The sequence below is a fragment of the Rhinopithecus bieti genome, unplaced genomic scaffold (assembly GCF_001698545.2).
Source record: "Rhinopithecus bieti isolate Rb0 unplaced genomic scaffold, ASM169854v2 scaffold_1295, whole genome shotgun sequence".
In the NCBI taxonomy this organism is placed as follows: domain Eukaryota; kingdom Metazoa; phylum Chordata; class Mammalia; order Primates; family Cercopithecidae; genus Rhinopithecus; species Rhinopithecus bieti.
The window spans coordinates 2,781,460-2,808,136 of NW_016803880.1; the positions used below are offsets into that span (position 1 = coordinate 2,781,460).

At 37.0% G+C, this 26,677-nt stretch overlaps 1 long non-coding RNA gene across 1 annotated transcript in view; it reads right to left on the reverse strand.

Annotated features, from left to right (window-relative positions):
• The window catches only part of LOC108517946 (uncharacterized), a 30,100-nt gene extending 8,772 nt beyond the window's left edge, over window positions 1–21,328 (reverse strand). Inside the window, exon 1 of the long non-coding RNA XR_001882254.1 lies at window positions 21,294–21,328. This is a non-coding gene — a long non-coding RNA (uncharacterized LOC108517946). The remainder of the gene's footprint in view (window positions 1–21,293) is intronic.
• Window positions 21,329–26,677: the final 5,349 nt, after the last annotated feature.

Genomic DNA, 26,677 nt, shown 5'->3' on the forward strand with positions numbered 1-26,677 from the left:
TTAGTAAAGTTGCAGGATAAAAAATTCAACATACAAAAATCAGTAGCATTTCTATATGACAACAGTGAACAATCTGAAAAAGAAATGTAAAAGTAATCTCATTTAAAATAGCTGAAACAAATTTAAACACCTAGGAATTAGCTTAACTAAACAAGTGTAAGATCTCTACAGTGAAAGCAATGAAATAGTGAGGAAAGAAATTGAAGAGGACACACAAAAAGTGGAGAGAGATTTCATGTTCATGGGTTGGAAGAATCCATACTGTTAAAATACGCATACTACCTATAGCAATCTATACATTCAATGCAGCCCCCTCAAAACACCAATGATGTTCTGCATAAATTGTTTTAAAAATTCTGAAATTTATATGGAATCATGAGAGACCCAGAATAGTCAAAGTTATCCCGAGTGAAAAGAACAAAACTGGAGGAATCACATTACCTGACTTCAAATTCTGCTACAGAGCTATCGTAACGAAAGCAGCATGGTACTGGCATAAAACAGACGCATAAACCACTTGGAACACAACAGGGAACTGAGAAACAAATCCACACACCTATAGTAAACTCATTTGTGACAAAGGCACCAAGAACATATATTGGGAAAAAGACAGCCTCTTCAACAAATGGTGCAGAGAAAACTGAATATCCATATGCAGAAGAATGAAACTTGATTTTTTATCTCTTGCCTTATTCAAACATCAAATATAAGTGCAGTAAAGATTTAAATCCAAGACCTCAAACTATGAAACTACTACCAAAAAATGAAGAAACTCTCCAACACACTGCCCTGGGCCAAAATTTCTTGAGCAATACCCTACAAGCACAGGCAATCAGAGCCAAAATGGACAAATGGGATCACTTCAAGTTAAAAAGTTTCGGCACTGCAAAGGAAACAATCAACAAAGTGAAGAGAAAATTCACAGAACTGGAGAAAACATTTGCACATTACCCACTTGGCAAGCGATTGATAACCAGAATATATAAGGAGCTCAAACTACTCTATAGAAATATAAAGCTAATAATTTGATTAAACAATGGGGAAAATGTTTGAATAGACATTTCTCAAAAGAAGACCTACAAATGGAAAACAGGCATATAAAAAATGTTCAGCATCATTGATCATCAGAGAAATGCAGATCAAAACTACAATGGGATATCAGCTCACCATAGTTAAAATGGCTCTTATATGTAAGTCAGGCAATAACAAGTGCAGGTAAGGATATGAGGGAAAGGAAACCCTTATACCCTGCTGGTGGAAATATAACAACCACTATGGAGAAGAGTTTGGAGGTTCCTCAACAAACCTAAAAGTAGAGCTAACATATGATCCAGCGGTCCCACTGCTGGGGATGTACCCACAAGAAAGAAAATGATTATATCAAAGAGATACCTGCACTCCCATGTTTGTTGAGGTATTGTTCACGATAGCCAAGATTTGGAAGCAACCTAAGTGTCCATCAACAGATGAATGGATAAAGAAAATGTGGTACATAGACACAATGGAGTACCATTTATCCTTAAAAAGGAATGAGATTCTGTCATTTGTTGCAACAGGGATGGAACTCCAGATCATTGTGTTAGGTGAAATAAGACAGACACAGAAAGACAAACATCTCATGTTATCAGTTATTTGTGCGTGCTAAATATCAAAACAATTGAATTCATGGAGATAGATTATAGAAAAATGTTTACCAGGAGCTAGTTAAGGTAATGCAGAAGTTTGGGGAGATGGAATGGTTAATGGGTACAAACAGTAGTTAGAAAGAATGAGTAAGACCTGGTATTTCATAGTACAATAGTGGACTATAGTCAATAATCATTTAAATGTACATTTAAAAATGACTAAAAGAGTATAACTGAATTGTTTGTAACACAAAGGATAAATGCCTGAGGGGATGAATATCCAATTTTCCATGATATGATTACTATGCATTTCATGCCCGACCAAAATATCTCATGAACTCCATAAATATGTAGACCTTATATGTACTCACAAAAATTTAAAAAATACTAATACATGGTAAATATGGCAAAATTGTCAAATTTTAATGAGAAAGAAAGAAATTATCAAATATCTCAAGAAGAATTATTTTTCCCAAATGAGTGGAAATTAGGCATTGCACTTTATATTTTCCATATGCCATCTTACTTAGTTTTAATCCTCCCTACTATAAAATGGTAAGATAAATCCTAGTATCTTCACCTGGTACTTGAGGAAATTGAAACTGCAAAACTTTTAAGCAACGCAAGTGATAGAGTTAGCAAGTTCACATTTTAACCTAGGCCCACCCAAAAACAAAATCAGCATGTCTTCAATGTGCCATTTAAGAAAGCAAAATGAAAGGACAGCTGCCAGAAGGTGGGATACAAAGTAGAACTCTAGTGCAACACAATTGTTATTGACGTGAACTGACAATGACCACGGAAACTAAATACTCATTACACAGACAAGGAAATAGGACCACTATTCTCTCCCTCTTACCGCTGAGTGACTTTCCACTAAGGTGAGCGAAACTTGGGTTTTAACCAACCCACTCTCAGCAAATGAACAGCGCCCTAAAGTTAAAGAATCTCTCCTCTGTGTTCCCTGTAATAGATGCACCTAACCGACAGGTAAATATTCACAGGCTGCTCTACAACTAATGAAAGGATATATTCAGCCTATTAAAACAAGTTAAAACATGACGGTGGAAATATATTTTACCAAAACTATTTCTAAACTATTTTAAACTGCCAAACCACTAGCTTCCTTTAATTTGGGCTTTCCCATGTTAATGTACAACATTCTTAGTTGTGGAAAACCTTCAGAGAAAGAACGAGAGAGAGAGAGAGAGAAGAAAAAAAAAACAGAAAGAATGTTCTAATGTCAAAGAGCATGAAAAATATAGAATAAAACAAGCAAAAATATGAATATGCTTTGGTACAAAAGAGGATGACGTATTTTATCCCTTCTGTCTCCCAAATCCACCAGACACAAGATATTGGCTTGAGGAGAAAACTCTTAGCATAGGATGCAAAACAGAGTATGCTAGTTATGTTGTGCTACCTATTGCTAACAGTGACATTGAGAGAGGCCTTTTTCCTGAGTTACTAGATTGAAATAAACATTCATTGTACAGAGGCCATTAATTTTAAAAAATCAGAATCCAATATATGTGCTGGGGGTTGAATCGTATCCCCCTTAAAGTTTGTATGTTGAAGTCCTAACTCCCATTACTTCAGAATGTGACCTTATTTGAAAACAGTCATTACAGATGCAATTAGTTAAGATAAAATCATGATGTAGTAGGGTGGGTCTCTAGTCCAACATAACTGATGTCCTAAAAAAGGGAGACTTGGACACAAGCACATAAACACAGGGAGAACACCATGTGAAGGTGAAGGCAGATCTGGGTGATACAGCAAAAACCAAAATGCTAAAGATTGCCAGCAACCTACTGGAAGCTAAGCTGGGGAGAAGCATGGAAAAGATTCTCACAGCCCTCAGAAGGAACCAGCTCTTCAGACATACTGATTTCAGACTTTTAGCCAACAGAAATGTGAGATAATACATTTCTATTGTTTTGGTCACATCGTTTGTGATATTTTGTTACAGCAGCCCTGGAATATTAACACAGTATGTAATACACTATCTTTTGGGGAGAGATGGTTATACAAGATGATTATACATTTAAACTATAATACAGGCATAACTAATTTATCTGTTCTCTGGGTGGGAAAAAGACAAAATGAAGAGAAAAACCAGCAGCCATGTGTGCTGGGAAGCATTCTCAGGGGCTAGGCATTTCAAACCACTTCTAAAATCAGGCTGTTTTGGTTGGCACCATAACCTTAGTGAACAGCTCCATAATGCTTTTCAGGAGCCTACAGAAATATGTGAGATGATCAAAAACAAAACAAAACAAGCCCCAATTGATTACACAGCATCACAAAATTGAAATGAATACGATTTTAATAAAATATCTATATTTATAGCATAAGAAATTGGTTAATTATGAAGCTAAAAGTGAAAATGGATTTATAGTATTCAAAAGTGAGATTGCATTTGATTCTACATGAATTCTCAAGATTATATGATAATTTTGGGGAAGTAAATGCCAAACAAATTAAATGCAACTCACTCATAGTTCAAATAGTAATTTCAGAAGTAAAAAAAATAACATTCTGTCAAAATTTTAGAGCATATAATTTAATATATGATTATATTTACATATGTATGTATAAGATTTTATGAAGGATCTTCCAAAGTGATATAGTTTGGATGTTTGTCCCCACCAAATATGTTGAAATGTGAACCCGAGTGTTGAAAGTGGGACCCAGTGGGAGGTGTTTGGGTTATTGGGACAGGTCACTCATGAAGGGCTTCGTGCCATCCTTTTGGCAATGAGTGAGTTCTCACTCTGTTAGCTCACACAAGAGCTGGTTGTTAAAGAGAGACTGGTGACTCCTTTTCTCTTGCTGTCTCTCAGTGTGACACATTGGTTCCCCCTTCACCTTCTGCCATGAGTAAAAGCTGTCTGAGGTTTCACCAGAATAGGTACAGATGCTGGCACCATGCATGTATAGCCTGCAGAATCCTGAGCCAAAATAAATCTCTTTTATTTATAAAGTATTCATTCAGTCTCAGATATTCCTTTAAAGCAACCCAAAATGGACTAACACAAAATGTATATAGCACAAAAGGCTATTAAAATGTAGCACATAAGAGCATTCAGCAACAAAACTGTTACTGACCTGAAAGATTTGCAGGAAACTAATTTAAATCACTAACAATGTTGTTTTAATTTAAATCACTAACACTTATGTTTCATAAGGCAAATAAATTAAGTTGGTCTTCTCCATTCTCAGTTTCAATTAAAAAAATTTCATTTTCTAGAGTTTCAGTGATTGAAAATATGTCATGAATTACTGCATTTTTCATCTGCAGTTGGTTGAATCCTTGGAGGCAGAAACTGCAGATAACAAGGGCCAGTTAAGGGACTTGAGCATCCACAAATCTGGGAATCTTCAGTGGTCCTGGAACAAATCTTTACATATATGTAGGGCTGACTACATTGGAAAACCAGAAAAATTTCCTTTCATTCATATAACATGGTTTGGCTCTGTGTCCCCACCCAATTCTCACCTTGAATGTAATAATCCCCATGTGTCATGGGAGGGACCCAGTGAGACATAATAGAATCATGGGGGCAGGTTTTTGCCATGCTGCTCTCCTGATAGCGAATACGTCTCACGAGATTCAATGTTTTTGTAAAGGGAAGTTCCCCTGCATATGCCCTCTTGTCTGCCACGTAAGGCATGCCTTTGCTCTCTTCCTTCACTTTCCACCATTTTTGTGAGGCCTCCCCAGCCATATGGAACTGTGATTCTTTTAAACCTCTTTCTTTCATACATTACCCAGTCTTGGGTATGTTTTTATTAGCAGCATGAGAACAGACTAATACATCATATAAGTGTTTTAATATTTTCAAGTAATAAATAAATACATGACAAAACATAGACAATTGTGATAAAGTTTAAAGGGAAAAAATTTCCATGGAATACATTTTTTTAGTTTATTTAAAAAAAGACAACTTCTCAATAATCTTTATAGATTTTGGATCAATATGACAGGTAACTTAATAAGAAACTGAGATTTGTTCCTAGAGTTATTTTTTATAAAAAATTCAGTCTTTCGAAAGCTAGTAGAAAAGCCAAAAGACATTGTAAACTATTTCAGTTGAGTGAACTTCACATTCTTTGAATGTTTCTTGTCACTAGTATTTTCATTAAATCAAGTATTTTGATTTGAAGAATGTTGTTTTGTGTCTTTTTGTTCTGAAGTGTTTTCTTTGATTAAAACAATGCTGATATGAATGTTTTGATTATTTGGTTTGTTGTTGATATTTGGATTGGCCCTCAACCTTCACTGCATCTTTCATTTGGAGAAGTTAGAAAAGTAAAACTGTTTCTGAGGCTTCTTTGAAACTTGGGCACTAGGAGTGAATTAGTTACCTAATCAATCAGAGGATTTCACTCAAGATTGGAAGGCAGATATGATGCACAATCTCTTTGAAACTTTTTAACATTACTGCTGGTTAGGAAGGTCCGGGAGGTAACAGGGTCCTTTAGAATCATGGATGTCAAGAAAAACACGCCATTGACCGGATTCCCCTACTTTTAAAACGAGGGCTTAGAATTCCATTTTTTCAAGTTCCCGGTGTTAAGTCCAGCATGACTTCAGTGGTGACCACAAAGAAATAGTGCTCAGTTTTAGAACTTGCACCAATACATTCAGTCACTTTAGTACCTAAGTTATACCTAGTTGTAGTGAAAACTCATAATATTATGTTGCCTCAGCATCTGTTTTAAATGCAAGTTTATTTAGCTTTCTTGTAACAGAGACAGGACTCAGTCAACCTTGGCAAAGTTTTCAGCTCTACACTACACTCAAATCGCTTGAGCAGGTTGCCAGAGATAGGAACTTAGAGGCATCTCTCCTGCTGGTGGACTGGGCTTCCTGATTTCCCACCACTTCCTTTTAATAGACCATTCAGACCATGTATTCAAACATAAGGCGACCTACACCCCATTCCCCAATCTAGACTGCTAATTGCCCCCCACTCTCTCTCCTTTTGCCTGTGCTCCCTGACCTTTGTGTATGTGGTTTTTAGGCATGAAGTGTACCCTCTAAGGTCCACAGGTACTGAAAACTCTTAATGTTACATTGAACCTCAGATACTTAGGTTCAATACTTTAATTTGACTCAGAATTAAAACTATATGATCCTCTCTTAACATTTGCAACTCAGTACAATATCTGAGGTTCAAAAATGATGACTCAGGTATTTCAGTGAGATGTGCTAAACCAGAAAATTTAGCTGCTGATAGCTGACTATAAAGATCACCTTATTCAAGACACTTATTTAGGAATGGAAGCATAGATAGTACAAGATTCTTGGTTCAAAGTTAAAAATATATTTATTCTTCAAAACCAAACTAGAATCTGATTTCATTACATTTGTTCTATAACTCATATTGTCTCTTATGGTCAGTGATCTCTGTTCAATTATTCAGGAAAATCTGTTCATGGATGGACCTTGGCAATTAGGTGCATATAATACTATTTGACAGCACAATCCCGTTTCTAGAATCAGGAGTGTAATTCAGTAAATATGAACCTATGAAAACAGAACTACCACATAGACAACTTGGAACAAGGGCAAATTATGTCCTCCCTGTACTACATAGGCCCTTCTATGACCCAGTTTGGGCTCTCTTTATTACAAAGCCATCTTATTGTTCCCCAGGGCATATTTTTGAGTATCTCTCACCTGAAACTCAGTACCTGAACTCCCCAGGGGGAAGAGAAAATTGTACACCTCTCTTGTCAAGTCTAAGTTCCTCCCTAGTGTTCATTTCCTCCCCAGGACAGTATGCTTTCCTAGACGACTGGACTTGAGAGTTCCAACACACTTTATGGAACCATGTTCTCTGCATACAGAGGCTGGATCTGCCTTAGGCTTAATAAGCATAATGTGTCTGAACATATGAATTCTGTGTCACTACATTTGTCCATGTGTGAGTTATTCCATATAAAAATAACAGCAGGCATGAGTCTTAAATTGTAGATTGTGGAATAGAATTCAGAAATCCCAGTTGGTTCTTCTTTATGGTCTCAGACAGCGTGAATCCACATATAACACAGCATCTTTGCTCTTAATATCCTTTGATCAAATGCTTGAACCAGACCACAAACAAAATGTATTTGCCAAGAAGCAATAAATGTAATCAGAAAGAGTGCAGACTAAATCCATATTTACAAAAGAAACATTTCTAAGTGGGATCTTGATATACAGACATAATGAATGAAGAGTCTCTTATATCATTTGGTAGCATAGTTTAGTTCATCGGAGTCAGGGTGTCTGGAGAGTCAACATCCCAGATTGGGAACTTCGCTTGAACATTTCATAATTGAAAGTCCATTAAAGTGATTATCTGAACACTATAAACTTGCCTGCTCTGGAGGTAAATTCAAGCCTCAAACTCAAAAATCTCAAGCCAAGTTTATAAGCTTGGAATGGTAAGGCACTCTGGTTTTTTAATCATCAAGACGTTAAAAACCCTTGGTGTCCAGAATCAGCTGTTGCGTATTCAAGCCTTGAACTTTTGAAGAAGGAGAGACATTGCCAAAGGACAATCAGGCCAAACGGAAAAGAAGCAGTCACAAGACTGAGAAAGAAAAAAGAAAAAAGTCTTGAAAAATTGGTAACGGTGAAGTCCTCCCAGTTTTGTGAATGATAGTTCTGCTTTCATATAGACGTTATAGTTTGCATTATTAGCAAATTCCAGTCATTCTTATCTTCTGGCTTAGTGACTATGTTCTATGTGACTCTGCCAAGGTTGCCATAGCAAAGTACCAAAGATTGAGGGACATAAACAACAGAAGTTTATTTTCTCAAGTTCTGGTGGCTACAGGTCTGAGCTCAAGGTGTTAGCAGGGTTATTCCCTTCTGAAGTCTCCCCTTGGCTTGTAAATGGCCTTCTCCCTGTGTTTTCACAGTCTTTCCTCTCTAATATGTGTCTCTGTCCTAATTTTCTCCCTTCATAAAAACATCAGTCACACCGAGTAGGGCCCACCTTCATGATCTCATTGTTAATATAACTTTACCTCTTTGAAGACCCTTTCTCCAAAGACAGTCACTTTCTGAAGTACTGAGGGTTAGGACTACAAAACATAAATTTGGGGAAATACAATAAAATCCCTAACATGTTACTTATTCTAGCTGTACCTTTCTCTTTGTAATATCCCTGGGAATTTTCGCCCTCTCTTAGGGCAAATATATTGAAATTAAAAATAATACATTGAAATTAGTATTTTGGTGTATCTTCTCCTGGTTTTGGCAATATAAAAAATTAAAACTCTTTATAATATTATATAAGCTCTACTATGTCCCATAATTTTCCCACCAAAAATGAATTATGAGATTATTAAATGTATGAAATATTACTCAGGAAAGTAGAGTATAATGAATATGTACAATCCACTGCATGAAATAAATGAATAGCATTTTAATTATCCCTTATTTTGACCATTCAGAAGATGCACAGTATTTTCTGCCTTTACAAATAATAACATAATGAAGACACCTAGAAAGAAGTATTTGTGGATACATTTCATCAGCCCATAGAATAAACTCACAGAACTTAAAGTATAATAAATTCCAGAACCTAAAATATAATAAATAAATTATTTATTATATTTTGATATAAAAGGATCCTTCTAAAATTACAGCTTTCAAAGTAAAAGGCGAATTACTGTTTCTAAGTCTATGAATATTTCAGAGGTATTTAAGTCTGCCAAATTACTGTTCAGAAGGAAGTTATTCATTACAGAACACACTACAGTAAATCATCAGTAACAAAAAATGAATTGCCTAATTTTTTCATTATATGCAAATTTAATGCTTGTTGTCATTCAAACTGACTTCAAGTTGATCAAATAATTTATTGCATTTATTTATTTTATCTCTTTAAACTTTTAATCAATTTTTCTGTTGACATATTTGTGCATATCTAATTGTTCTGAGCAAATGTACCATAAAGATCAACTTAAAATGGATTATGGTGGCTTGTCCACACTACCATTTTAGTAAAGAAAATTTGCCTGTTTGAGTTACCCATATTTTATCTTCCAGTAAAGCACATCATTGAATGTTTGGAACAAGTTCTATAATGAAAATTTTAAATTTGATTTTGTAATTTATTTATTATACTTTAAGTTCTGGAATACACGTGCAGAACATGCAGGTTTGTTATATAAGTATACACATGCCATGGTGGTTTGCTGCACCCATCAACCCATCCTCTACATTAAGTATTTCTCTAATGCTATCCCTCCCCTAGCCACCTATCCCTCAAAAGGCCCTGGTGTGTGATGCTCCCCTCCCTGTGTCCATGTGTTCTCATTGTTCAACTCTCACTTATGAGTGAGAACATGTGCTGTTTGGTTTTCCGTTCTTGTGATAGTTTGCTGAGAATGATGGTTTCCAACTTCATCCATGTTCCTGCAAGGAACATGAACTCATCCTTTTTTATGGCTGCATAGTATTCCATGTTGTATATGTTCCATGTTTTCTTTATCTAGTCTATAATTTGTCAAATTTCCTAAATGTACAATGTATTTATTTATTTTTTTGTATCTGTGTACATAAAAAGAACACAAAGTTTGAGACAGTTCAGTCAAGTCATTGTCTCCCTGATTTGCTTTATGTATTTTAGCAGAAAAAGAAATATAATTTGGTCATTTAATTTCTTGTTTTATATCAGGAGACTATTTAGAAATACAAAGAAATGAAGTTACTTTTCTTGGCATTCTGTTAATTAATTGTAGGACCATGATACAATTGGCACAGAAAAAGTCTTTTATGAGATAATCATGATGGCATATCATCAGGGCAAGGGAAACGGTATATTCAGATAGCTAAAAGAACTACGAACACACTATATACTGAAGGAAAAAAAATAAATGTTGTGTTTCATGAACAGGTGGCTGTAATACGTGTGTGAAAGTGTTGGTGAACTCAAGGCAGTTATGGAGAGAGATGATGGTTTTTAATGTGGACGAGCTGTCACTTAGAATGAAGAAGCTTATGCTAAAGGGCTGCATAACTGCCGACAATAGTACTGCTAGCAATCAGTTAAAATGAAAAGGAAGGTAGAAATTTGTTCTTTATAAAAGGATTCTTCTAAAATTAGAGCTTTCAAAAGAACAGTGTAAAGAATTCTTCATGATTTAATGTAACACCTTTCATTGGAAGAATTCAAATTGTAGCTACGGCATAGTCTTTCAGAAATGTAGTACATCTTACTGTATACAGTAACAGTCCATAGAATTAACTAAAATCAGCACATGTGGCTATTAATATCTCCTGAAGTTCATTGATTCTCAGTTCATAGTCATAATTTGATTGTGTTTTATCCTGATTTTATGGAAAATAACACAAATATGTTATTTATTATAGCATATTAAAAAATAGAAATCATGCCAAAGGAAAATTTATAATATTATTACATGCATACCACTTTTTGTAATTACTAAAATCTTAAGAACATGTTCTGACAACTTTTTATTAAATCTGAGGATATTGACTTAACTGGAGATAAGGCAATTATGTTAACTTCAAAGGAAGCATATAAAACTAGCTTTTGTAAAATAAACGTTTGAAGCATGTTTTTAATCATGATATATTATTATAAATCACACACATAGAGCTGAGATCATGCCACTGCACTTCTTCATGGGTGATGCAGCCAGACTCTCTCTCAAAAAAAAATAAAATAAAATAAAATAAAATTACGTACATAAGTAATAAGATAAAAAAGGATAATATTGAATCTGACTCCAAAATAACTATTGCAAAAATAATGTGCTGTAAATATTAAATTATTTCATGTGTCCTCTCCTAGTCCATGTTCCCTTGAGCATTTCACTTGCAAAACTGAGCCATGAGTCTAAATATTTCATTGTAAGAGGGAGAAAATAATGGACCCCTTTGGCAAACATACTACTGAAAAAAAAAACACTCAATCTAAAAATACGCACATGTGGTAGATAGAAGGCTTTCTAAATTTCTTTGAAATCTCACAAATCAAGCTTGGAAGTTACATGTCATGTCTGTATAGCTATATTCCTTAGTATGGATAAGGTGACACTTCTACAATGACATTAAAAATAGTTTTGCAGGCGGGGCACAGTGGCTCATACCTGTAATCCTAGCACTTTGGGAGGCTGAGAATGGTGAATCACTTGAGGTCAGGAGTTCAAGACCAGTCTGGCCAACATGGTGAAACCCCGTCTCTACTAAAAATACAAAAATTAACCGTGCATGGTGGCGGGTGCCTGTAATCCCAGCTACTCGGGAAGCTAAGGCATGAGAATTTCTTGAACTTGGAAGGCAGAAGTTGCAGTAAGACAAGATGGCACCACCACATTCCAGGCTGGGCGAGAGAGTGAGACTCAGTCTCAAAAAATAATAATAAATAAATAAATAAATAAATAATAAAATACAAATAATTTTGCAGAATGAACTTTCTATTGATGGAAAATTATAGAGTTGACAGCTATATTGTAACAGAAATCTAACAAGTCACTTTAATCTTTTGATTAATATTACGAGATACCTTTCTTAAACATAGCTATTACAATCTATAGTAAAGATCTTATTCAGTTGAGTAAATGTTTAAAACAGTTAGTTAATATTGATGAGTTTATTGTAGTACTACTATTTAAATTTTGTTTTTTAAATTAAATGTTCCTTACTTATTGTGGCAGAGGGAGGCAATAATTTGGTAAAGATAAAAGCCAAAATTTCATTTGAGCATGGGGCAATTACTACTCAATTATTCTTTTAATATCAATTGCAAAGCCTTTCTAAGCCAACCATGTGTTTTGAGCTTTATCCTAGTATCCTTTTCACTTAAAATTTCATGGAAACACTATAATCATGGAAATTTGTAGCTAAGCAGAAACCATTCAGATAAGAAATAAAAGTCCTGAAAGAGAAAAGAACTTGTTCAAATAAAAGAAGAGAAAGAAGGTAAATTTGTTTGCTCTCAAGAAATTAGTTTCATTAGTCAGTTCAGGATTTAACACAAATTGCAAGGGTCATGGTGGAAACTGAGTTTAATGTTGAATGAAATGATAGAAATCGAATCATAATTTAGGGAAGTAAAAATGTAAATTGGATTGAGTTTTAAAATTGAATTTTCTTTTCTGCATTGTTAACTCCTTCTACTCCTCCATCACCTTTTCCTCTTCCTTCGCCTCTTCTTTTCTTGCTCCTGCTTTTATGATAAGAGCAACCAGATAATGTTTTAGGTTTTGCTTAGTACTAGTATTATTTAATACTCATATATTTTATATACTTCATCAATGTATTGTCTTGCATTTTTTCTTTGGACAAAGGCTTTTTAATAACAATTTCAGTTTAGTTAATAGGTACAGAGCTATTCAGACATTTTATTTTTTATGTCAGTTTTACTATGTTGTATTTTCCAAAAAAAATTGTCCATATCAAAATCTTTAAGTTTGTTGGAATAGAGTTTTCATAAATATTTGCATATTGTAATACCTTTTATTATTCCTGATAATAAATAAGCATTTTTTTCTTAATCAGTCTTGCTAGAGGATTATCAATTTATTAATCTAAACATTTTATCTATTCTGTACTTATTTAATTTCTCATATCTTTATAATTTATTTCCTTCTATTTACTCTGTATATAAATTGCCTATCTTTTTCTAGTTGCTTAAGATGGAAAATTATATCACTGATGTTAACCTTTCTTATTTTCTTAAAATATTTACAGCTATACATTTCCCTTTAAACACAATGTTACCTGCGTTTCACAAATGTTGATAAGTGTTGTTATCATTATAATGAGATTCTAAATGGTTTTCTTGTTATTTCTTTTTTTATTCTATTAATTATTTTTTCCAAACATTTGAACTATTCTGTCTAGTTTATTGTTACAGTATCAAATTTAATTTTATGGTTGTGAATAAATGTTCTTATCTGACTTCGATTTTTGACATTTCTTGAGATTTATTTTGGGCCTGCATATATTCTGTCTTGGTGAATGTTTAATGTGCAACTGAAAATAATGCATTTTCTGAAGTTTCGTAACTGGGACATATTATTCAGTGTTCTACAAATGTCAATTAGGAAAAGGTCATTGATAGTGTCTTTTAGATCCTATGTATCTTTACTGGTCTTGTGTCTAACTAATCTATCAGTCAGTGATAATGCAATATTAAAACCTGTAATTGTCCATTTTCCTTTACTTTTCTGTTTTGTTTTATATACTGTCATGCATCAGTTAACCACAGAAATACAGTATGAGCAATGTGTTGTTAGGTGATTTTGTCATTCTGTGAACATCATAGAGTGCACTTACACAAGTCTATAGCCTACTACACACTTAGCCTAGATGGTATGCCTTTTGTTCCTTGGCTACAAATCTCAGCGGGCTTCTGTTCTGAATACCGTAGGCAATTATAACACAACGTTAAAAATCTGTACATCTAAACATAAGTAAACAGAGAAAAGGTATGGTAAAAATAACGTATAAAAGATAACAAACTGGTACACTTGTATAAGGCACTTACCTTGAATGGAGCTTGCACGACTGGAAGTTGCTCTGGGTGAGTCAATGAAGCACTAGCGAGTGAATATGAAGGCCGAACACATCACTGCAGTCTACTGTAGACTAGATAAACATTGTACACTTCAGCTACATGAAACTTATCAAAAATATTTTTCTTTCTTCAATCATGAATTCAACTTAGTTACTACAACATTTTTACTTCATAAAGTAGGTATGTTTACTTCAGCACCACTACAGGCACATGAGTAATGCATTGCACTGCATTACAACGGCTTTACATTTTTTAGCTCCATTATAATGCTGTGGGACCAGCATTATATATGCAAAACAGAAACAACATTATGCAGCAGATGGCTGTATTTTGAAGCTCTGTTAATTAAGTATGCAAACATTTATGATTGTTATGTCTTAATGAAATGTTGCACTTTATTTCAGGTGATGTTTATTGTCTTGGAGCACACTTTGATATTACAGTATTCACACAATTTACATTTTAGAGAGTATATCTTTTTCCATCTTTTATGTTTTAGTCTATTTGTGCCCTATATTAAATATACATATCTTTAAATAGGATATTTGATGCAAATATCCTGAACCTAAAACAAAGTTAAAAAAAAAAAAAGAGGTGTTTGGGTCTTGCTTGTTTTAGGCTACCTGTTTCTTTATGTTAAATACACATATCTTTTAAAGAGGATGTTTGGATCTTGATTATTTTATTAAATCTGATGATATAACCACAGCTAATGTAATAATCGGTATAGTTGGGGTTACATTTGTAAATTTTCTAATATCCATTAGCTAATTTTCTGTAATTTTGTTTTAATTTCTTCTGATTTTGCTTTGCTGTTCTTCCTTTTCTGCCTTCTTCTGGGTTATGTTAATTTTTCAGTGTTACATTTTCCTTCTACCATTGAAATTTTGGCTATGGCATTTTGTGAATAATAGTGCTTACTATAAGGATTACAATAGGCATCTTTCACTTACTGCAAGCTACTTAGGGTTAATATGGCACCATTTAATTTGAAGTGTGAGAAGCTTGAAATGATATTGTATGTAAGATGTATATATAAGATCATGTATCTATACTGTGTATTGCTCTTACAGTGGGTAGTTAGATATGAGCAGGGTAGGAAAGCCTCTTCCCCTGTGCCAAACAGGAATGTCAGGGGACCATCAAATGAAGGTCAGGGAGTTGTTACACTGTTTCTCTAAAATGATAATTGGTTATAGCCAGTGCCAGGGAAAGGCAGTCTCCCAATAAACAGAAACACCTGAGACTGGTGATCAGAAACTTCCCGATAAGATCCCAGAAGCTGGGTGACAGGGCTCAAACATGCACACTAAGAGCCAAAATAGTGGAGTTTAACTGATATATGTCTTTCTAGGGATATTTGGCTGGTAAGGGAAGGACACCTCAAGTGAGCATGCATGCAACTCCAATAAACATGCTGTGCCTGCTCACCTCCCAAATGCTGGCAGGCCCCTGCACATGAGGACAGCCCACCGCTAGGGAAGAATCAAGGGAGAAGGGACTCAAGAACCAGGAAGCATGTCAACATATCAAACTCAAGTCAATGGGACAAACCACATACTTGATCCCTCCAGTCGCCCACTTGGCCCTCTTCCAAGGGTGCTTTACTTTCTTTCCTTCCCGTTCTAAAGCTTTCTAATGAACTTTCACTCCTGCTCGAAAACGTGTCTGTATCTCTCCTTCTGTCTTATACCTCCTTGGTTGAATTCTTTCTTCTGAGGAGGCAAGAATTGGGGTTGCTGTAGACCCATATGGATTTACTGCTGGTGACATACTTTGGTGCCATGACATAGATATGTTTTGCTGGGAACGTGTTTTGGTACCATGTGACTCAGATACCTTCCACTGCTAACATACTTTGGTGCTGTGTGTCTCAAATTCATTTGGCCATCAACATATTTTGTTTCTGTGACTTTGACACAATCTTCAATGGTAAGAGATCTTTATTCCTCAGTTGCTTCGGCGGAAGGCATTCAACACTCACACATAGTTTTCTTCTTCCCTTCTTTCTCCTGCTTACTAACAAACCCTCAGAACAATTCCTCTTGACCATAAGCGACTCTGCTCACACTCACCCACCAGGCTGATCTCTCAGCTCACCCTGACTGGCAGCTTGCAGAGGTGGGAATAACCTTGGGGTCTACACTGAGTAGATCTGAGACAGACCCTCCTGGACAGGAGGCTTATGAGAGTGGTAGGGCTAAAGCCTAAAACCGTGCAATGTCTTGGGTTTCCTCTGCTTTTTCAACTAAAATCAGCTCTTTCCAAAAACCCAAACAGCATATTCTCCTGTTTTTCTCTGCGTATATTCTGAAATGACCTTGCACACCCACAGAACTATCTGCCTTGGAGGCAAGTCTGCCTCTTTGCTTTAACTTCACATGCCACATGAATTCTTAAACACACACTCCCTGTTATTTGTGCACCCATGGCTCTTGCTGCATTTGTTTGGCAGCAAAGACACAGGCTGCCTTGCAGAAATCCCCTGAGATTTATACTCGTGTTTACCCTACCAGCTCAGATGACCACAAACCCTTCCCTTGTCTGCTGACACATTTCCAGGACAGCCACTACTTGGAACTCCAGCTCTGCCAGCTCCTTATGACTTACCATATACTTTCTGTTCCTATTATACCTCAGAGTCGAGTTTTCAGTGGCTTTTGAAGCAGTTTGTCTAACTGCATAGGGCCTCACTTTGATCCTTTAAAGATCCAACTTACTTACTTTTTTTGAGTTAGCACCCATTTGGAAGGAGGGAGAATTCTTCTTTTGCCAATTGCAAGTTCTTCCCCCAAGCTCTAAGTCTTCCAGAGGTTCTTCATTTATATCAAGAGGGAAAACAAACATTGCCCTCTTGAATTCAAGGGCTGCTATATATTCAAGGATATTAAGGCTTTCCATGATTATTCCTCTTGCTTCCGACCACTTCCTTCTGTATCCTCCATTTCTCTAATTACTTCTGCATTCTTCACAACATGCATCAAGACCCTCAAGGTCATATTTGAAGAGAAAGTGGAGGAAAGTCCAGTCCCCTTTGGGCAGTTAGGTGAAAAACAGGCTTCTCCTCTACTTAAAGAACATGGAAAATGGAAATCTGAGAAAAGAGAGTATCTTATTTTTTTCTAGAATATTCCAAGCAAGTGTCACTACAAGGTCATGGAAATAAGGATATAGGCTGGCCCAAGGCCACAGGTACAAGAGATCCACAGGACAGAGATGAACTGTGGTCCCAGGCTAACAGATTACCTTTAGAACAGAGATAAATGAAAGGTTAGGGGTACACATTCTTAAGTGGTTAATTGTGATGACATGGGACCAAAAGTATACAGTTTTACCAGTTCATCCCTAAGGATATTGGGGGATGCCCCATTCAAGATAATAGAAAAGTAGAGGGAAGACATTGCTATTCCTTTTTTTTTTTTTTCTCTCTTTTCTGTTCTCTCTTCACAGATGGGTAATTATGTCTTCATACTATAGGACATGCCCCACGGATGCATCCCCCAAAGGTGGGAAAAGTTTGATTTCCCCAAACCTTAAAACAAAAAACTAGGTTTCCTTTGTAATATTGTTTGGCCTAAGTGTTAACTGGGAGGAAATTACAAAAGTCAGTCATGGAACCCAGTGACCCTGTGTGCAGGAGGTCCTCAGATTAGCCTTCTCAGTCTTGTATAACCAAGAGTAGAATAAGGAGAACAGGGTTAAGAAAAAGGAAAAATGCAGGAACAAAAGGCAGGATCAAGTATTGGCTACTTTACAAGCTCTCAAGCTCTCTCCAGGTTGTGCTAAGGACACTCCCCCAGGTAATTGCCATTGGTGCTGGAAGCCAGGCCACTGGAAGGTAAACTACTCCAATGAGATAAATAGGAAAAAGACCCACATGGCTTGTTCTCTCTGCCACAAGCTCAACCACTGAAATGGAACTTCCCTGAGGGCTTAAGGGCCCCAGGACAGAATCCCAACCCCTGGTGACCTTGATCTGAAAAGGCTGTCTGCTTTAGCAAGCTCCCAGTTCAGACACCGTCATCAACAGAACAAGGACAACTATGGAGGCAGAAAGTAAAATTATAATTTTCCCTTTTGGCTTCAAGGGATGACTACTCTGTGCTAATCTTTGAGCAACTCTCCTCCAAATTCTGTCAGGTAATGAGGCAAATTGCACCTCCTCCCTCCAAAAGAAAAAATTCACACCTCTTCGGGGCAAAAATGTATTTACCAAGATAGGTACCTGCTTAATGTTTACTCAACTTCTGAATTCATCCTTCCCTATAGTAGCTCTATTTCTCTTGTGAAAGCTACCTAAATCTTCAGCCAATAACTTCAGTCTGGACTGTCCCACCTCAGGGGTTTAGAAATAGCCCATACTTATTCAGACAAATCTTAGTAAAAATTTAACTGAGCAATCTGTTGAGGGTGGATGACTTCTATAGTATGTAAGTAACCTCCTCATTTGCTCCTCCTTTACAGAACTCACCCAGTAACAAGCAGTACAAAGCTTGACTTTCTAGCAGAAAGAAAATGACTTGTCTCATTCAAACTTTATAAAAATAAAGAGGTATTTCTGGTAAGGAAGGTTATAAAGAAAATAGATTTTATATAAGAAAGAATCTTGTATGGTAAAATCTTGTCCTAAAGTAAAATGACTGGTTGTTTAAATAGAGGAATGTCTAGGACAAGTCAGAAAGTCCAAGCGTGTTGTACATGGTCTATGCAATTCATGAAAAGATTTATAAGAAGGAATTTATGAAATAATATACAATTCTAAAGGATATTAGGCCTACTTAATGCTTCCTAAACTGCTCCTATGACTCTAAACTGTACAATATCTCTGCTTTAAAGCTAGGCAAGTCCAGGAGATATAATATACAGTGTTAGCCATGACCCCTAGCTATGCTGGAAAGAGTCAGGCCTTATCTTCATTTCTGTCTGATGTCCTATGCTCCAAACCTCATACATAGTTAGAATCACTTACGAAGTTTTTTAATAAAAGTAAAAGTTGCTAACAATTAAGACTACTTAACTATTTAGTACTTGAGACTTGAGACTACTAGAAAATAGTTTTACTGTTTTCATGTACTTGAGACTACTGAAAAAAGAGTTTTACATGCAAGACAGGTAAGGAAAGTAGAATATGCTTTTAGTAAAAGATTATAAGAAAGCATGGGAATGTAGTTTATTGCCTATTTTAGAGGGTTAAGTTGTTGTTTAAAGTTAGATTAGATAAAGCTAGAAGTTTAAGTTGTGGAATGTTTGTGAAAAATTAATCATGTAAAAGAAATTGTGTGAGTGAACATATTAGCTAAAATTAAAAGGATATTATTCAGTTTGTCTGTAAATTAAACATTGGAATAAAAGCACAGCACAGTTTTCTTAGAGTATTGTTCTGCTCTTTAACAGAAAATTGTAAAGGGTTATAAAATGTTCATGAGAATCTTACCTTATGGTCAGACTGATTAAAATGGAACAGATTTGCCTATTAAGGTTTTATTGAGTTGGGTTTGACATCAATAGCACACTGATGCAAAGGTAACATTTGGATTTCTTTGGACTATATTTTTATAAATGTGTTATTGGTACATGTGTTCCAAAATTATGCAAAACTCCTGTAACTCTGACATAAGTTAATATATGTTATCAGGAATAATCATAATTACTATGTTAAATTATTGTGTACCACCAAGGTAACAAATTTCCTTGTCAATTATGACTTTGACTGTGTCTGCCCTAAGACGTTTTGTCATCCATGAACATTAGTTGTCTTGTTTTGATTATTTTTAGAAGGTGGTTTTATAAATAGCTATAGTACTCTAACAGGTATTATAAAACACAGGTTCTCGTAACTTCAAGATTGTGTCATTAGAATAGAGATATGGAGAGCTAAAATGTTCATAAGTATCAAGCAGAACATGGACTAAATGAATAGAAGACTAAAATAATTCTTTAATGAATTTTTGCTTAAAATGTTGTTAATCCTTCATTTGTTTTAAAAGACAAGAAAACTTATCTTTTGAGCTATTTACAGCTTTTAAAAATTGAGTAAATAAATTATACTACTATCAATATAATTTGGAGCATAGTTTTTTTTTTCTCCCTACCTGATTTCTCCTGAATTTGAAAACTATTTGTGAATATTCTTAACTCATGGCAATACAGTTATTTGCATAAATGCAATATGAATCTGTTTCCTTTTGCAACAGGACACAATTAGAGACACTGCTTGTTTTATCAAGGCTTTGACTGAAATAATGTGCTTTTTTAAAGGAATCAAATTTGACTTACAGAGACAATAAAACCCCTTGGGAAAACTGGCCTCATACCTTGTCTACACAGTCCCTGTACAGGGTTCCTGACATCTGGTAAGTAAAAAATGTCACTTTCTGGAAAATGATTAATCTTGGTGTGTTTCATGTAAATAATCTGGCCAAGTGTAATAAGACTAGAACTTATTTTGCAAACAAATCAGTCCTATCATGATTTATTTTTCATAAAAATAAGATCTAGAGAGAGGAAAATTATGTTTTAAGAACTATGGTACACTGTTCTTAAGTTCTAGTCTCATCAGTTGTTTTTGAGTTTTTGTCTGCAATTTAGACTAACCCTACTTATTCCAGTGAACCAACTAGTGATCTCCGGCTGCAGCTCAGAAGAAAGAAAAGGGATGGGTAATGAAAAAATCTGGATCAGTATTGCAATTCTTGGCACATACTGGAATTGGCTAGCACCCCCACACACCCAATTCTTAGCAGTTATGACTATAGCCACCAGCTACCTGGGTGTGTCACCTGTCATCACCCCCTTATTTCACTTTAACATTCTGCTAAATCTAATAACCTGATTTGTCTTCTCTTGCCTTCAGGCCATCAAGCTCTAGATGATCATTAGTGAGGGATACCATCCTCTCAATATTTAAGAGTCACCCTCCTGCAGGAGACCCCTAGACTGCCCATTAGTGAGACATGACAGAGGTGAAATCCTGCCCATGTCTCCCTTGGACCTGGCTGGATACTGCTTTCACCATCCCACAGAGCAAACCCTTCCCTGACAACTAGCAAGAGGCCAAGACCCACAGAACCACCCTTGCCCCTCTGTGAGAGGGAAGCAGTTACAGAAGACTGACCTTCATCCATTTTTCTCCAAAGAATTGTGGTCTTGGACTATTGAGGGGGAAATTGTTACAGTAGGTAGCTAGTCACACACAAGCAAGGTAGGAGAGCACTCCCTCTCTAGGAATGTTAGACATCCATCAGATGATGGTCAGGTGGTTAGTAAACCATCTCTCTAAATAACAATGGTCACATCCAGTGCCAGGTAAAGGCAGTCTCCCAAGAAACAGCTGAAACTGGTGATAAGCAGCTTCCCAGTAAGATCTCAGGAGTTGAGTGAGTTGGCTTGAGCATGTGCACTAAGCGGTAAAATGGTAGAGTTTAACTGGTATATTACCACCAATGGACATTCGGCTGGTAAGGGGAGAGCACCTCAATTGAGCAAGTGTACAGATCCAGTAAACACGCTGTGCATGCTCCCCTCCCAAGTGCTGGCAGTTCACTGCACGTGACAGGCCACCCCAAGGGAAGAATCAGGAGAGAAGGGATGCAAGATCCTGGAAGTATGCTAAGTCCAAAGGTCAAACTGTGCACCTTATCTCTCACGTCACCCACTTGTCCCTCTTCCAAGTGTACTTTACTTCCTTACATTCCTATTCTAAAGACTTCTAGTAAACTTTCACTCTTGCTCTAAAAATTCCTCTGGTATCTCCTGCCTCTTCAGTCAATTTGTTTTTCCTGAAGAGGAAAAAACTAAGGTTGCTGCATACCCATATGAATTCAGTAACATTATTGGTGCCATACACTTTAAATCCACTTATAAATTTTATAATTCAACCTTATATTTTTTGCATTAAATTGTCAATTTTCTTTTAAAGAAATTAAAAGAAAAAATACAGTTCCTTCATTTAACCTAGAGCTCTTATTTCTGGTCATCTTTATTCCTCCCTGTGAATCTCTGTCTCTATCTATAGTCATTTCACTTCATTCTGAAGAACTTCTTTTAGCACTTCTTATAGTACAGAACTTGAGAAATGTATCTTTTCAGCTTTCATTTACGTAAAATATATATTTATTTAACCAAGTAAGTTACTTTGACTCGATGCAGCATGCTGATTTAAAATTTTTGCTTTTGTCTTAAGGAATTTAAAGATAAGATTCATTTTCTTCTTATTTTCATGTTTTTTATTGTGACATTAGCAATTATTTATATCTTCGTTCCTTTGTAAATTTTATATATTCTCCCATTTACTGTTTCCAATACTTTTTGTCTTTTTTCCCCATAAGAGGGAAAAGGTATACAAATGAGGTCTCATCCTTGCCATTCTCCTTTTCAAGGGCCAAACTCCAGCCAGGATTTGCTCATTTTTGTCTGGTCTCCAGTATCTTCAAACTTTTTTCAGGTCTATTTGTTCAAAGCTTATTTGTTATTTTTTAAATTTATCTACTTACTTGTGTATTGGAGATGGGTTTTAACTCTGCTGCCAAAGCTGGAATTCAGTTTAGTTTATTTATTATCTTTCTAATGGATAGTCTGATACAAGTTACTCTATAATTTCTGGAATCAGAACTACTATTATGTGGTTGCCTTTGCAATGATGTTCAGAAATATCTTCTAGAAAATCTGGGATGCATAGTGAAAATGTGGACAAAGTCTTTATTCATAGAGGTTTTTAGTAACTATGTTAGTCTGTTTTCATCCCTATAAAGGAATGCCTGAGACTGGGTAATTTATAAAGAAAAGAGGTTTAATTGGCTCATGATTCTGCAGGTTGTACATGAAACATAGTGCCAATATCTGCTTCTGGTGAGGGCCTCAGGAAGCTTACAACTGATGGAAGGCAAATGAGGAGCAGGTATATCACATGATGAGAGAGAGGAAGAGAGAGGAGGAGAAGAAGGAGCCAGGCTCTTTTATACAAGCAGATCTCACTTGAACTCAAAGTGAGAGCTTACATATTACTTCAAGGATGGCACCAAGGCATTCACGAGGGATTTGTCCCCATGACCCAAACACCTTCCACAGGCCCCACCACTGACTTTGGAGGTTACATTTCAACATGAGATTTAGAGAGGACAAAATATACTAGCCATATGATTCCACCTCTGGGACCCCAAATGTCATGTTCATCTCACATTGTAAAATACAATCATCCCTTCCCAAGAGTCTTTAGAAGCCTCAACTCATTCCAGCATCACCCAAAAGTTCAAAATTCAAAGTCTCATTGGGGACTCAAGGCAAGTTTCTTTCACCTGTGAGGCTGTAAAATAAAAAATAAAAAAAGAAATGAAGTATTTACCTCTGAGAGGCAATGGTGGTGCAGGAATTGAGTAAGCATCATCACACCAAAAGGGAGAAGTCAGCCAAAAGAAAAGGGCAACAGGCCCCACACATTTCTGAAACCCAGCAGAGCAGTCATTAAATCTTTAAAGCTCCAAAATTATCTTCCTTAACTCTGTGTCCCCCATCCTGGGTGCATTGTTGTAAGGGATGGACTCCCAAGGCATTAGGCATTTTTGCCCCTGTGGCTTTGCAGGGTGAAGCACCTGTAGTTGCTCTCACAGGTTGGAGTCCAGTGCCTGTGGCTTCTCTAGGCACAAATGAAAGTTTCCAGTGGCTCTATTATTCTTAGGTCTATGTGACAGCAGCCCCCTTCCCATTGTTCCACTAGGCAGTGCCTTGGTAGAGACTTTGCATGGGCTCCAATTCCACCTTTAACCTTGGGATTTCCCTAGTACAGACTTTCTACAGGACTGTTGCCTCTGTGGCAAGTTTCTGTCTTGGCACCCAGGCTTTTCAATACATCCTCTGAATTCTAGGTGGAACCTTCCAGGCCTCCTTCATTCTTGCATTCTGTTGTGCCTGCAGACTCAACACCACGTGGAAGCCACCAAGGCTTATGGTTTGCACCCTCTAGGGCATTGACTCAGCCTTTTGAGTCAGGCAGGAGCTGAAGCAGCAGGGATACAGAGAACCGTGTTCCAAAGTTGTGAAGGTTAGCAAGTCCCTGGCCCTGGCCCAGGAAGCCATTCTGTCCTGCTAGGCCTTAGGGCCTGTAATGGGAGGAGGCTGACCCAGAGACTTCTGAAATGCCTTTGAGGTCTTTTTCCTATTGTCTTGACTATTAACAATTGACTCCCATTTAGTCACACAAACCTCTCTAGCAAGTGGTTGCTCCATGCCCTTCTTGTATTCCTCTCCTGAAAATGTTTTGCCCCTTTCTACCATATGGCCAAGCCAGGCTGCAGATTTTCCAAGCTATTAATGCTCTGCTTCCCTTTTAATTACAAGTTCCAATTTTAAGGTATTTCCTTGCTCCTGTATTTGATCATAGGCTGTTAGAAGCAGCTACAGCACATCTTGAATGATTTGCTGTTCATAAACTTTTCCACCTTTTACCCTAGGTCATCACCTTAAGTTTACCTTCCTACAAACCCCTAAGCCATGGACACAATGCAGCCAAGTTCTTGCTAGGGCATAACATGGGTGATCTTTACTCCAGTTCCTAATGACTTCTTCATTTTCATCTGAAACCTTTTGAGCCTGGCCTTTACTGTCCATATTTCTAGTAACATTTTGGTCACTATTATTCAGTCTCTGAGAAGTTCTAAACTTTCTCTCATCTTCCTGCTTTCCTCTGAGCCCGCCAATATTCCAACCTCTGCATGTCACCCAGTTTTAAAGCTGTTTCTGCAACTTCAGGAATCTTTATAGCAATGTCTCACTCTTCAGTACCAATTTTCTGTGTTCATTTATTTGCATTGCTCTAAAGTAATACCTGAGACTTGGTAATTAATTCATTAAAAAAAGAGGTTTAATTGGCTCATGATTCTGCAGGCTGTACATTAAGCATAGTGCCAGCATCTGCCTCTGGTGAGCTTGCAATCATGATGGAAGGCAAAGGGGAAGCAGGTGTATCACATGGCAAGAGAGTGGGCAAGAGGAAAGAGGTGGAGCTACCAGTCTCTATTAAACAACCATGTCTCAAATGCACTCACAGAATGAGAACTCACTCACTGCTGTGAGGACAGCACCAAGCCTTCCATGAGGGATCCATCCCCATGATGCAAACACCCAAACATCTCCACCTTCAGCATGAGAGGTCACATTTCAACAACAGATTTGGAGTGGGGGGACTGTCATGCGCGTCTGTGTGAAGAGACGACCAAACAAGCTTTGTGTGAGCAACATGGCTGTTTATTTCACCTGGGTGCAGGCGGGCTGAGTCCGAAAAGAGAGTCAAGGAAGGGAGATAAGGGTGGGGCCGTTTTATAGGATTTGGGTAGGTAAAGGAAAACTACAGTCAAAGTGGGGTTGTTCTCTGGTGGGCAGGAGTGGGGTCACAAGGTGCTCAGTGGGGAGCTTTTGAGCCAGGATGAGCCAGGAAAAGGAATTTCACAAGGTAATGTCATCACTTAAGGCAAGGACCGGCCATTTTCACTTCTTTTGTGGTGGAATGTCATCAGTTAAGGCGGGGCAGGGCATTTTCACTTCTTTTGTGATTCTTCAGTTACTTCAGGCCATCTGGCCTTATACATGCAAGTCACAGGGGATGCGATGACTTGGCTTGGGCTCAGAGGCCTGACAGGGACAAAAGATCCAAACCACATCAGTTACAAATGCATAGTTTCTGCAGGGGAATAAAATGGTGTGGGTCAAGGCTTTTAAAGCATGTTTTGTGAAAGAACATGAGAGATGTTTCTGATTAGGTTTGGTAGCTCTACTACTGGGCTCATCCTTTGCCTCAAAATATAAAATGTCTTTCTGTTTTAATTAAAAGTTACCAGTATTGCTATCCTTGACTGATGTAAGGACATCAGTATTTATTTATTTATTTATTTATTTATTTATTTATTTATTTGAGATTGAGTGTCACGCTGTCGCCCAGGCTGGAGTGCAGTGGCATGATCTTGGCTCACTGCAAGCTCTGCCTCCCAGGTTGACGCCATTCTCCTGCCTCAGCCTCCTGAGTAGCTGGGACTATGGGCGCCTGCCACCATGCCCAGCTAATCATTTTGTGTGTGTGTGTTTTTAGTGGAGATGGGGTTTCACCGTGTTAGCCAGGATAGTCTTGATCTCCTGACCTCGTGATACACCAACCTTGGCCTCCCAAAGTGCTGGAATTACAGGCGTGAGCCACTATACCCAGATGCCTGGCCAGGATATCAGTATTTAAATGCTACAGGTTCAGGAAGGAACAACTTGGTATATTGCAGGGACTCTGACTTAATCAGAAACTTAGAGTTTGAATAAGAAATCTGTTCACTGGGCCAGGCAAGGTGGCACACACCTGTAATCCCAGTACTTTGAGAGGCCGAGATGAGTGGATCATGAAGTCAAGAGATCAAGACCATCTTGGCCAACATGGTGAAACCCTGTCTCTACTAAAAATACAAAAATTAGCTGGGCATGGTGGTGCACGCCTGTGGTACCAGCTACTCAGTACCACAGGAGTAC